The sequence below is a fragment of the Artemia franciscana genome, chromosome 7 (genome assembly GCF_032884065.1).
Source record: "Artemia franciscana chromosome 7, ASM3288406v1, whole genome shotgun sequence".
Lineage (NCBI taxonomy): Eukaryota > Metazoa > Arthropoda > Branchiopoda > Anostraca > Artemiidae > Artemia > Artemia franciscana.
The window spans coordinates 1,775,255-1,789,670 of NC_088869.1; the positions used below are offsets into that span (position 1 = coordinate 1,775,255).

Sequence of the window (14,416 nt, forward strand, 5' to 3'; positions counted from 1 at the left end):
ACAAGCTCAAAACAAGCCAAAAATAAGAGGAGTAGGACTAACACCCCCTGCGCCATCTAAGGGCCAGAATATAATTTGCACTGTACTGAAAAAAATATTTATTCCATGCTACTTGCTGTTATTTCTCACAACATCAAAAAAAAAGAAGAAAAACCACCATCATAACCAAGACTCCTGAAAAAAAGAAACAAAAAACAATTGAATGCGGATAATACTGATATATATTCCAAAAAGTCTTAATACTTTTGGATTTATCAAAGTAAAAAAAGAGAAAACATTTGAAATATATTTTGTTTTCTCTGGATTTGGATACACATAGTATATTTTGATTTTGTTTTACACCTCAACTTTTCCTAAAAATTAAACTGAACATCCTATTCTGTTTTGAAGACATTATACCCATGCTATTTTGGCAATCTGAATGCGCTTGGACCCTTGTGATTTAGTTCTATAATAAGAGTAGAAGTAATAATACTAGCAGTACGGGAAGTTTTAACTTTATACCCTCAGTAATTCTTGAGATATTCCTGAGACGTCTTATTGACAACCAGTATTTGTATAGTGCCGTTTGTTTTAGTTTTAAACCAACACAAAACTTTCCCTGAAAATTCTTACTTTGTATCCTATCCCAGTCTGAATATATCCCGCCTGGATATCTTGATAATCTGTTTTTTTTTCACAACCTAGACGCACTTAAAATATTATGATTTATTTAAATAGTAGTGAGAATAGCAGCAGTAGTGGTAGTAGAAGTAGTAATAGCGATAGTAATATTAAAAGCCATGTAGGTTTTGATTTGAAATCCTAAGGCGTTTCTAGGATATTACTAATGCATCTCTTTGATAACCCAAATGTACATAGTATGTTTTGATTTAGTTCATCACCGCCGTCACCATTCCCTGAAAAATTTTTACAATACCTTTAGCGCTAGTAATAGTAGTTTTCATAGCAAGAGAAGTACGAGTAATGGTAAGAGTATTAGGAGCAGTACTAGTGATATCAGCAGCAGTAGTAGTAGTTGTAGTAGAAGCAACAGTAACAGTAGTTTCACTTTAATGCTTTAATCCTGCACATAGTCAGGAGCGTATCTCAAGTATTTTTTTGGGGGGTGAGAAGAGAGCGAGGGGGCCTGAACATGGGGAGTAAAGGGGTATGGAATACCTTTTGGGGGAAAGGGGTGTTGGAACATTAGTGAAAACCAAAGTCTAAATCTGTTTTTAAGATGTATGAAAACTTGTTTTGGGTAATTATTTTATAATGGATGCTGAACGGTCAATGAAAAGAAAAACATGTCACATGTGTGCCCAAGTTTTTCAATAGCCCATTTCTTCAAGCGGTATGTGAAGGAAAGTTACTCTTTAGCAAAGACGCTACTTGAATAAATTCAAAACTTTACACCTTACCTTATACCTTAGTTCCTCCAAGGCTAGGTTGGGCACATAGGGCATCAACAAAGCCTTGCCAGACGTCTCGGAGCGGAGCAGCCGCCGTAACGTCCTCCAAATGTGGTTGTAACGACAGCTCTGCACTGCGCAGGTCTCGGTCTTACTGTCGTGGTGGGGTGTATTTTGGTCTCCCTCCTTTTCACCCACCCTCGGGTTGCCACTCTTAGACAGCATTCGGAAGACGGTCTCATGAAATTTGAAGGACATGACCAAGATTGGTCCATCTTCTGTGGTTCAGGAGATCAGTGACTGGCGGTTGACCTGTTCGTCTGCGGACCACTACGTTCGTGACCCTGTCCTGCCACAAAAAGTTAAGAATGAAATGTTAAGGGTTAAGGATGTTAAGGAATACACAATGCATAATAAACAATAAACACACATTAAACAAACATGAAATTAAGAATTGGTGACTGGCTTTTACTAAAATTATCAGCAATGAGTTGCTAAAAAAAAACAAGTATACTGTAAACACGTTTTTGGGTTGGCAAAGGTGAATGTCATATACACTTGTTTTTTTCAGCCAGCTTCACCACTTATGCTGCAGTCACTATCCCCCTCCAACTCCTCTAAACCCTACGTCAGCCCAGGGTACTCAGTCTCATAATTGAACCAATAATTATTCTACCAGGCACGTGTGTTGTGCTGGTTGCAGGCAATTTCTAACAGATTTTGACTCTGTAAGATTAAAATTATTGTGCTAAATTTTTAATATGCGTGATTTTATTCAAATATAGTTCATGATATTTTTGTCCAATTCATTTAGTAGTGGGTTCTTTGATTTACTGTCCGTTTGAGCTAAAGGGATCCAGCCCCAAAAACGATGTTTCAGAAAAAAAGTTTTCAATGCAGAGGTATCAAATAAATCCTACGTTAAAAGTAGCGAATAAAAAGTGAAAGACTCGTACCCATCGGTAGACTCATAATTTGAATAAGAAATTGGCTATTATATTGGAAACAAATGGGACACTTATTGCGGAAAAGACACATAACGGTTTCGATAACAAGCGTTTTGTTGTCCGTTTCGTTAATTTTATCTTCTAGTTCCTTTTCAAAAAGTTTCACATTTTCAAAAAGATTTTTGACATTTTCAAAAATTTTGTGGTAATGAAATGTAATTAGGGAGTGACCCGGCTCAATAGTAATCGAAACTCCAAAAAAAAGAATTTTGATACAAATACATATATAAAATAAAATCAGATTATTATGCTTATTTCACAGATTGAAGTTTTATTCAGTTTAATCTTACCCATTAACGGTTACGAGCCTGGAAAATATGCCTGATTTTTGAAAAAAGGTGGAAACAATCCTTAGAAGTCATAAAATCTTAACGAAAATTATACCATCAGATTCAGCGTATAAGAGAATCATATTGTAGAGGTTTAAATCACCTATCTGCATAAACGGAGAATTGTTTTCTTTTTTCCAGAAGAAAGGTCATGGATGCGTGTTTATTTCTATTTATTTTTTCCCTTCCCAGGGCTGATCGTATCGATCCAGTGGTCCTAGAAAGTCGTGAGGGGTCTCATTCTAACGGATATTAAAAGTTCTACTGCTCCTTTCACGTGATCGAAAAAATTGGAGGGCAACTAAGCCCCCTCCCCGTCCCTTTTTCCCAAAATCAAAATTTTGAGAAAGCCACTTTGTTCATCGTAGTTAAGAAGCCCATTAGCTACGCCTGTGAGTATAATATGAACCCCCCCACCAGAGTACCAGGTCTGTAAGTTAAAAAATTTGTCAATTGTTTACGTATGGTGTTCATTCTTAGGAGGTTCGCATACAGTTTTTGGTGTGGGGGAAAGATTTTTTGCTACGGGTTTTTTCACGGGGAAGTATTTCATGAAAAGGGAAGTTTCCAGGTAGTGAACTTGTCAAGGGTAGATTACACTTGGGGGGAATTTGCCAGATTTCTTATACAAAATTCTTTGCATGTATCTTTCTTTTTCTTTTCTGTTTCTATCATACTCTTGGAGTTGCTAACAGTAATTGTCCGGGGTAGATTCTTACCAGGATTGAATTGTCTTGAGGATATTTCTGAGTTGGAGGAGATTTATCCGTAGGTGTGGGGCTAGATTTCCGGGTATTATTTAAAACGATTAGAAATTGAATAAAAAAACAGGATTTTTTAGCTGAAAGTAAGGAGCAATATTAAAACTTAAAACGAACAGAAATTATTACGTATATCAAGTGGCAATAATTCGCTCTTATACAAAAGTTTGAATTTTGTCCGAATTCTTTAAGAACGACTCCTGAAAAACAAGGGTTGTTTAATTAGAACACAATAAAGTACTTTAAAACGTTAAAGGTACGGAAAAGCCTTAGCGTAAAATAAAGGGTGTTTGGAAAGGGGCAACCCCCTCATATACGTAATAATTTCTGTTCATTTTAAGTTTTAAAGTTGCTCCTTACTTTCAGTTGAAACAACCTGTTTTTTTCTTTATCTTTTTTTTGTATCAAGGCTTTTTAATCAAACAGTTCGTGGTAACTAACTGTAGTAAGGAGCAACCCGGCTCAATAGTAACCGAAACTCTAAAAAATGGAATTTTGATATCAATAATTGCATCAAAAGAATCACATTTTAATGCTTATTTTAAATATATAAGTTTCATCAAGATCATTTATACCCATCAAAAGTTACGAGCCTGAGAAAATTTGCCTCACTTGAGAAAATAGGGGAATCTAAATCACTTTAGAATGTTTCACTTTAGAAATTCATATAATCTTAACGAAATTTTATTTGTTTGATGCGAGTTTATTTGTTTTTTGGTTTGTTTTTGTTTTTTTCCCCAGGGGTGATTGTATCGACTGATTGGTCCTAGAATTTCGCGAGAGGGCTCATTCTAACGGAAAGATAAAGTTCTAGTGCCCTTTTAAGTGACCAAAAAAAATTGGAGGGCACCTAGGCCCCTTACACGCTCATTTTTCCCAAAAGTCCCAAAAAGTATATATATATATATATATATATATATATATATATATATCACCGGATCAAAATTCTGAGATAGCCATTTTATTCACCATAGTCGAAAATCCTAATAACTATGTCTTTAGGGACGACTTACTCTCCCGCAGTTCCCGTGGGAGGGGTTGCAAGTTACAAACTTTGACCTGTGTTTACATATAGTAATGGTTACTGGGAAGTGTACAGACGTTTTCAGGGGAATTTTTTGGTTTAAGGGGAAGAGTTGAGGGGGGGGGGGTTACGTGGGAGGATATTTCCATGGATAAACTTCTCTTGGGGGAAGAAAATTTCAATGAAGGGGGCGCAGGATTTTCTAGCATTATTTAAAAAAACAATGAAAAAATAAATATGAAAAGTTTTTTCTACTGAAAGTAAGGAGCAGCATTAAAACTTAAAACGAACAAAAACTATTACGAGTATGAGGGTTTTACCTCCTCGTTATACCTCACTCTTTACACTAAAGTATTTTTAGTAATTTCAACTATTTATTCTACGGCCTTTGTGATTCAGAGGTCATTCTTAAGGAATTGGGAAAAAATCTAAGCTTTAGTGCAAAGGGCGAGGTATCGACGAGGGTTGAACCCCCCTCATATATGCAATTAAACATACGAATATAGAAGTTTGTTACGTAAGTTAATTCGTAAGTTATGTATATTTTTTTACCAATGAAAAGATTTGTAAAAAATTCAAAAAATTCAAAAATTCAGCTTCAAGTTCCTTGAAGCTGCGATGATACCTGTATAAGTCATACCATCAGACCTCTATATCACCGATTCAAAGAATATGATTCCATCGATGCGTGCCTTAAAAAGACTAAGTATAAGGAGGAGAATAGTTTTTTGAACTGGCCCACCATATTTTTGAAAATTCCTTTCACTCAATTAACTTTGATCAGACCCAACTTATTGCTATTTTTCCATAGCTCTTAAGGCAGAAATTCAGAGAGGCTCTGGAAATTGGTAAAAACAAACCAGCCATCAATGAAGACATTGGTGAGTACTACATTGGTGAAATTTGGGAATCTATTACCCATAGACTGAAAATTTGCAAAGAAAAACTGCCCCCTATTATAGGACCAATCTAATGAAGAGCCACTAAGATAGCAGCCATCAATGCCTCTATTGAAATTTAGGCCATGTCTCAACAGCAATTCCAATTTCGGCTCATTATTAGTGTTTTTCAGTAAATTTAATTTTATTTATTTAGTTATTTTATTTTCTGACAAGAAATTTGAATTTGAACCTGACGATGACAGGTACAGGTCCTTTCAAAATAATCGTTTGAAGGAAACCAATCACCTTACATCCATAGCTTAGGTAAACTTATTACCATCTACCATTATTAAGGATATTCGTAATTTTGGAATGAAGGTAAGGAATCGAATCTGGATACAGTGGCTGAGAAGGTAGAAGAACGGTTACACGAGCAAGGAATTCAGCAGTGGCAGGCTCAGAAGGAGGTCTCGGGATATCTTAGTCTGTATAGCATTGTGAAGGACACTTGGGGGGAAGAAGTTTATTTTAAGTTGGGGTTAAAAGGAGAAGAAATAAAATGGATTTTGGACTTAATGGGAGGGGGGTCGATTGATATTGGGGAAAGAGAGAGGAAATTTAGGGGTTACATTGTTAACCCAGTACCTTGTCCGATGTGTTGGGAAGATGATGGAAATATTTTTCATTTTTAAGGAATTGTAGGAATTAGCAGATCTGAAAAACTAGTGTTTTGCTTCGTGTTTACAGACAGAATGTGGGTGGAAGGGATTGTAGAATCACAAATTCAAATTACATTAAGGAACTTGGCTAAGTATGCTGATTTGGGGCTGATGTATCGTGAAAGATGTATCTCTTTATGAATAATTTCGTGAAGATCCTTATATAAGCATGTTTTTTATTTTAATTTGTTTGTGCTCTTCTTATTGGTTTTGTTATGTTTATATTCTATTTTTTTCCTTTTGCCCGAAGGCTCCTTTTGGAAATACATACCTACATCATCAACTGGTACACGAGGTAACAGTGAGGGTATTGGCCAGATTCAACAGAAATCACTAACTGCTACACAGTATGCTACAGTATGTTTACGGAGCAGCTCCACCGGAATTATGATATTGGGATTGCTGGTATATATGTTTCTTGTAATCGAAGTACCTATTTAAAGATGGTTTGAGGTCCGGGTATAGTGGTGGTGATTCTACAAATCTCAGAGTTTTCCACCTTAACTTCCAGGATTTGAATTCATCTTTTAATTTTTTAAGCGAGATATGTGAACTTTCCATTTTTCAGGTTATCGGTCTCACAGTAACATGGCTAAATAATTATAACTCTGCTCTCTTGGATATTCCAGGGTATACATTTTATCGTAGATCGTCAATTTCGAAAACATGGAGGAATTGGAATTTATATACGGAGCGACATCGAGGTTTTGGTAAGAAGTGATCTAGTGCTGTATTACGAGATGTTATTTGAGCCACTTATCCTTCAGCTTCGACTTAAGCCAAAAGATGTTTATGTTGTTGTACTTTATAGACCACAATTTGACAATGATGGTCCATTTTCTATGTTTGTGCTGGATTTGCGCTGTTAGTATCATGTCTGATATTTGCTCATAAGAAAGGAGGCACCTCCTGGTCCGAGAGTCTAGCACAAGTGCGACTCCATTAGTTTTGGTTCTCTGATCACCCGACCAAATTAGGTGATAGCCTTCACCGGTGTCTTCAGAGTCGTTTCCTATAAGGCGTGCTTCAGATACGCCTGCTACAGCCACACCAAAATGCTTGAGTTCTAGCGCAAGCATTGACTTTGCTCCAGGGAAGTTAAGGGTCAGAACGTTCCAGGTGGCCAGGCGAAGACTACCTTGGTCAATAGGGTTTAAACGATGGTCAAATTTCGGCCCGGGGACATGCTGAAGTCTTGAAGGGTAAAAAGAAAATCGATCATCCGAGGCAATAACATCACTATTCGTTGCAATTAGATTCAGATGGAGGGTCGCAAGCCCAACCGACCCTAGGGCTGGGACCTGATTAGCTAGAGGAGTCTAACTATTGAGTGTCCTTAGGGTGGGCTCCATCCACCTTGTGAGGTAAAGGCCACCCTTTACGTGGATCGTTTAGTTGGGGGACTCCCCCATATCCAGTGGCACGTGGTCAGCAGACCAAGGTCTGCTTCATTCCGGACGAGCTCCAGAAATAAATTCCTCCACGGGGACAGAAAGCTGTTCACCGAGAAAAAGGCCGCTGATCTCGAGGAGGCCGCCAGAAAGGGTGACACATGCGCTCTATACAAACACATTCGGGATATTACAGATGGAAAGCCATCCTCCCTCGGCCCTATCATATCTAATGATGGAAATATTATCACTGGTGAGAGCGCTCAGCTGTCCGCCTGGAAGGATCACTTCTCTTCACTTCTAACCCTGGACTGTGTTAGCCAGCCCGATCCTGACCTTCTTCAAGTTGCATCCAACACCCCTAAGGCCCTGTGCGAAATTATGCACCACCCTTTCACCTCTAGTAATCTTGAAATCTCTGAAACGGATGAAAAACAACCGAGCCCCGGAGTCTTTGGTATCCCTGCAGAACTGCTGAAATATGGTGGGGCAGCGACTCTTCTCTGGCTCCAAGTACTTTTTTCCATAGTATTTCGTACAGAATGGAATCCAAAAGCAAGCTTCATGCCAGGAAGGTCCACCGTGAAGCAAATATTCACAATGTGGCAGCTGATAGAAAAGACTCGAGAATTTAAACAAAAAGCATATGTTGCCTTTGTGGATTTCAAGGCTGCTTTCGATTTTGTCGACCGACAATCACTCTTGTTCATACTGAAAACAACGGGACTACCAGCGAAGTACTGCAACCTTTTCGAGCGGCTCCACGAAGGGACTGAGAGCTGCGTGAAAGTCAATGGCAGACGCAGCTCGTCTTTTGAAATCAATACTGGAGTCCGTGAGGGTTGTGCTGCTGCCCCAGAACTATTAAATTGTTTCATCGACTCCATTATGACTCTGACCGTAAACAACCTCCAGTTTGGGTTGCATTACGGTGATAGAGTACTTTCAGATGCTGACTATGCCGATGACCTTGCTCTTGTCTCCGATTCACCGTCGAAGCTCAAAGAAGCCCTACAGATCCTTGCTGATGAAGCCTTAAAGATAGGGCTGACGATTAATTGGCAGAAATCAAAAGTGATATTTGTTGAACCCCGTAACTCGCCGCGTCCCCTGCCAGTCCTAATGGTCGGTGACAAACCAGCTGAGATTGTTGAGGAATTTACATACCTTGGCTCTCTCCTCTCAAATGACGGATCAATCCTTAAAGATCTAATGCACCGGATTGCCAAAGCCTCAGCAGTAGTGGGAAGACTAAGTGCCCTTTGAAGGAAACCTTCTTTCGGCTGTAGGACCAAGATGCACATATACAATGCTTCGGTGGGATCCGTGTTTCTTTACGGAGCCGAAACCTGGCCAGCCACTCAGTCTGTGCTTAGCACCGTAAATGTAGCCCAAACAAAACATCTTCGCCGCATTGAAGGACTACGCTGGCACGATTTTGTTAGCAACGAGAACCTCCTGGCGTTATCTGCTCAAACGCCCCTCTCAGTCCAACTCGCCCAACGAACACTACTCTGGTACGAACATCTCCTTCGCATGCCCCCCAACACTACCGCACGAACGATTTTTGACTTTGATCCCGTGCTGCACGGTGGGAAACGCCCAAGAGGTCGTCCCCCAACCATATGGAAGGACACGACAGGTGCCTTCTTAGTCATGCCAAATATTCAGGAGGATGTTCACATCCTTGCAAGAGACCGGTCCAACTGGAGGCACCTGGTAACATCACTCTCGACGCCGGACGTATTTCGGCAGGAGCATTAAGTCAATATATATATATATATATATATATATATATATATATATATATATATATATATATATATATATATATATATATATATATATATATATATATATCTTACACGGTAATCAGAAAATATGCAAGTGAAATGTCTGTTCAGTTTTAGACCACTTTTTGTTGACTCCCTTGACAACTACCCCTTCAAAGGATGGCTGTTTAATGCTATATATATATATATATATATATATATATATATATATATATATATATATATATATATATAATACTGAAACCGTATTAAACAGCCATACTTTGAAGGGATAGTTGTCAAGGGAGTCAACAAAAAGTGGTCTAAAGCTGAACAGACATTTCACTTGCATATTTTCTGATTACCCGTGTAAGATATATACATATATACATACATTCACATATATATATATATATATATATATATATATATATATATATATATATATATATATATATATATATATATATATATATAAATACTGAAACCAGCATTAAACAGTCATCCTTTGAAGGGGGAGTTGTCAAGGGAGTCAACAAAAAGTGGTCTAAAGCTGAACAGACATTTCACTTACATATTTTCTGGTTACCTTGTAAAATATATACATATATATATATATATATATATATATATATATATATATATATATATATATATATATATATATATATATATATATATATATATATATATATATATATATATATATATATATATATATATATATATATATATATATTATTTGTTATAGCTTATGTTCGTTTTAAATTTCAATTGATTGCTAACTTTAATTTTTAAGATTTCACTTACCGCAATAATTGATACCATTTTTTTTGCTTAACTTATTACATGAGTTTGACCGTATCCAGTTGTGCGGTGTGGGTCACTTTTGTTTGTGGGAGATTCATAAGAAAAAAATCTTTATGAAATGCAACAAAAATTATTTTACATGAATTTTTTACAAGTCATAAAATATTTTCGGGGGAGGGAGGGGAGCCAGGTAGATACGCCCTCTGGATATGGCCGTATGTATGGCTTTATTCCTGTTCTTAATAGTTCTTAATATTACTAAATACGTTTCTTCGTAAAGCACCTTTTAATAGCGCTTATCCAAATAAACTCAAAAGGGTAGCCTAAATAACAAATAAAATTTCAGAATAGATTCTTATTATCAGAATGTTCTGGAATATTTGATAATCAAGAACATTTAATGCCACTTGGAAATTGTGAACTTAATACACATTTAATTAACCTTTTTCTTTGACTATTTATTCAGTAATGTTAAAAAAAAGTATATGGGGGCTATTGGATGAAATTGCTTTGCGCAATGTCAACTATTCATTTAGTATAAAACGATTTAACAATTCAAGATAAGAATCATTCGCATTTAGTTGCATCATTCTAATGTAACTAAAATCAAAGAGAATCTGGTATCGATACCAAAAAGAAATTGGAGAATTTTCAGTAATTTTATAATAAGACTGACAATAATCTAAATACGTGGGGAGGTGTGAGAAACATAATATTACACGGAGACTAAAATATGCGGTACATTCAAACCATTGTAGATAAATTTAGACAGTGCAATCTTTCCCTATCTCAACCATTAAAAAAGCTGGACTAAGATGCAAGTGCTCCAGAGAACACTTAAAAAAGTATAAACACAAGATATATTAGATTTTTTCTAGATTTCTGAATTTGTTAGACTTATAGATTTTTTATATTTCTTAATTTATATACAGTGATTCGCACCCAGTAGAAATAGCTTGTACTAAAAACTCTGGCACAACTCATCAGTTTTGACGAGTTCAATCAGGTTCAATTTTGATGAATCTCAAAAAACTAAGCATTGTTTTTGCTTGTGCATAAAGGGGTAAAACCTCCCTGTCCAAGAAATTTGTTTATTGTAGTTTCTTAAGGATGTTCAGTTTTTTAGGTGGGGGGGGGACTAATTTCCAAAATAAAAATATATTTATCCAATGTGAAAACAACCTCCCCCCTGAAATACTGTGTTTTCTCGAAGAACCTATATATGTTTTTTTGTGTCTAATTATTACTTTTTTTTTGCCAGGAGTAACTCTAATAACCCAGTTAATGAAATCAAATTTATGATCAATATTACTCAGCAACGTTCAACAATTACAGTCTCTATCAATTACGCCCAACACAAGAAATTCTTATTTGATTTTATTAATTTTATTTTCATTGCTAAACTTGGAACTAATTGGTTAGAAAATGTTTTACTTAACTATAGAGTCTGAAAGTGCTAAATATATCGTTATTTGATAAGCAAACAAACCAATGTTGATAATGTTAAGTGAAGTCCGTCCAATAATTCGGTGCTCAATATAGTATCACAGGTATGGTCATATATAAATAGTATTCTATAGATGAGTGTGAGCGACCCCACATACAAGCAGTCAGTACTCCCGTTTTGAAAGCGGTCAGTACCCCTCAGTACCGTTACAGTTTGTTTTTCTTAATAACATTCTAATACCATGGGAAAGAACAACTGTTGAATACCTACCTTCTTACGCTAAATCCATCCCATAGAAATTTGGGATAGCTATTTTTCTGAAATAGTTCAAACATCAGATAACAAAAACTCCGGGCCGACACAACCCCCTAGAGGCAGGGGGCAAGTGTTTTAAGTTATGCCCAGAAGCGTATTATGGTCTATTATAGAGGTTGGTCGTTTAAACTCCGAAGGGTGCTTATTTGATTTGGAATTGAAAGTTCTAGTTACCTTTTTATGAGTCAAAATTTAACATCTACCCTTCTCCCTGATACAAACATCCTCTTTTCCCAAGATGTACCAAATGAAAATTTGAGATACCCAGTTTGTTTGAAATAGTCCGACGATAAGATAGCAAAGACTTCGTTTTCAATATACCCCCCCCCCCTCTGAGCCAGGGGAAGGGCTGTAACTTGTGCTGCGGAGGCATTCAAGGTTTATATGGAAGAGGTGGTCGTAAAAACATTGGAAGGGACTCAAATGATTTGAATTGACACTTCTAATTCACATTTTAAGAGCTAAAAGAGATCCAATGGCGACTAGCCCCCTCCCTTCTAACCTACTGCTTCCCAGATGCGTCCAATCTAGTTTTTGGATAATCATTTTTCTCAAAATAGAACAAAGATAATAGACCGAAAATTCCAGAGATAAAACAACCCTCCCCCCGGAACCCAGGGGCAAGTGATGTAGAATAAGCCCTTGGAGTGGGGCATATAAGGTTTTTACGGAGAGGATGGTTGTAAAAACTTCGGAGGGTGCTTTTTCGATTGTAAATCAGAATTCTTAGCGCCCTTATCAACAGTCAAAAGGGATTAAAGGGCAATAAGCCCTCCCTTCAAGACCTTTTTTCCCCAAATGCATAAAACCAAAGTTTTGAGAGACCTATTTTGTCAAAAATAATTAAAAGGTTAAATAACAAAGCTTTGGGGTTGAAACATCCCCCATAGCCCGGGGGTAAGTTTTGTAAGCTATGCACCGTAGGCATATAATGTCATGTGTAATGGGTGGCTGTATAAACTTCAGAGATGACTCATTTGATTGGAAATTGAAAGTTCTAGTTACTTTTTTAAGAGTCATCAAAAGTGATCGAAGGGTATAACCCCCTCCCGGCACGATTTTTTGTTCAAATATATCCAATCAAAATTTTATATCCATTGTGTCCAAAATAGTCCAAAATTCAAATGAAACTTCTAGCTCTTTTCTAAGAGTCAACAGTGATCAATGGCCAACTAGCCCACACCCCACTTTCCTTGGTAGCTATCCCAAATTTTTATGGGATAGATTTAGCGTAAGAAGGTAGGCATTCAACAGTTGTTCTTTCCCATGGTATTAGAATGTTATTAAGAAAAACAAACTGTGACCCATGAAAAAAAGCTTTACTGGTCTTTATTTCACCTTTTAGCATAAAAAGCGAGATACTCAATAATCGTTATTTTCTATGCTATTAGAATGTTATTAAGAAAAATAAACTATGGCCTATGAAAAATATCAAAAAACACCACTGGGCCTGGTTTCACCTCTTAGTGTAAACAGCGAGGCATTATGGTTCTAAAAAAATAAAGTTAAGAAAAGTCTAAGCTAAAGACAGTTCAAATTAAAAAAATATTGCAAAGAGAAGGGCAAAAATTTGGGGAGTGGGCATTTGCGCCCTGGAGATGTACTTGGAACCCTGAAGGAGAACATGGGGGGCCAAAAACTCATACGCAATCCTGGTAATGGAAAAACAAGTGTGCTCGGGACCATTAAATTACAGAAGGGATACCTGGCCGGTTGTAGTCATTACAATCGTCGGTTCCGTTACAATTTTTTGTATCAAAACCAGTGTCATTGACAATCAAAAGAATCCTTTTGCTCCATACCATTAGAGTACAAAATAAGATCTTTTCCAATTGTATATTAGAATCCATATCAAAACTTCGTTTATTAGACATCTTGTCACTTTAAGCTCAGTTCAACCATTGAACAAAATATTTGGCAAACCAAATATTTTACCTGAAGCTGAGATACTATATGCAGTGGTACTGTACGCTCAGAACCATTGCATTTGTTTCACCGACAAATTAAAGTTAACATACAAATTTTCCAAGAATGCTTGTATCTAAAGGACCACACTTTAGCATGCAATGTTTCCAGAAAACGTTCTTACCTCAAAGACCAGAAACAAGGGATTGGTAATTCAATATGGGGGGGAGGGGTACTGACCGCTTTCAAAACGGGAGTACTGACTGCTTGTATGGTGGGGGTTCTGGTCGCTCACACTCATCTATAGGATACTATATATATATATGACCATACTTGTGATACTATTCGTTGTTGCGTTGTTGGTCATGTTAAGAAAAGTTTCATAATATTTAGCTTTTTATTACATTAAGATTATAGTTAATAGTCCTTTGAAAATACTTATCATTTCAACCCTACTCTTTCTCTACTCATTCTACTCATTCTAGCACCGCTGAAGTAGCTGTTCATAGAAAATTGGGACAAAAACACCAACATTGGTGTAAAGAGCGAGGGATTGAAGAAGAAGCAGCACTACGGTATTCAAAATTGTCTGTTTGTCTGTTTTAAGACTTAAAGTTACTTTTTGCTTACATTTCAGAAAAAGCATTCTTACAATAATTTT

The 14,416-nt window shown here is 36.8% G+C and overlaps 1 long non-coding RNA gene across 1 annotated transcript; it reads left to right on the forward strand.

Annotated features, from left to right (window-relative positions):
* Nucleotides 1–6,036: 6,036 nt before the first annotated feature.
* LOC136028715 (uncharacterized) lies at nt 6,037–14,412 on the forward strand. The gene is made up of 2 exons (XR_010617861.1): nt 6,037–6,520; nt 14,241–14,412. It is a non-coding gene; the product is annotated as an uncharacterized LOC136028715 (long non-coding RNA).
* Nucleotides 14,413–14,416: the final 4 nt, after the last annotated feature.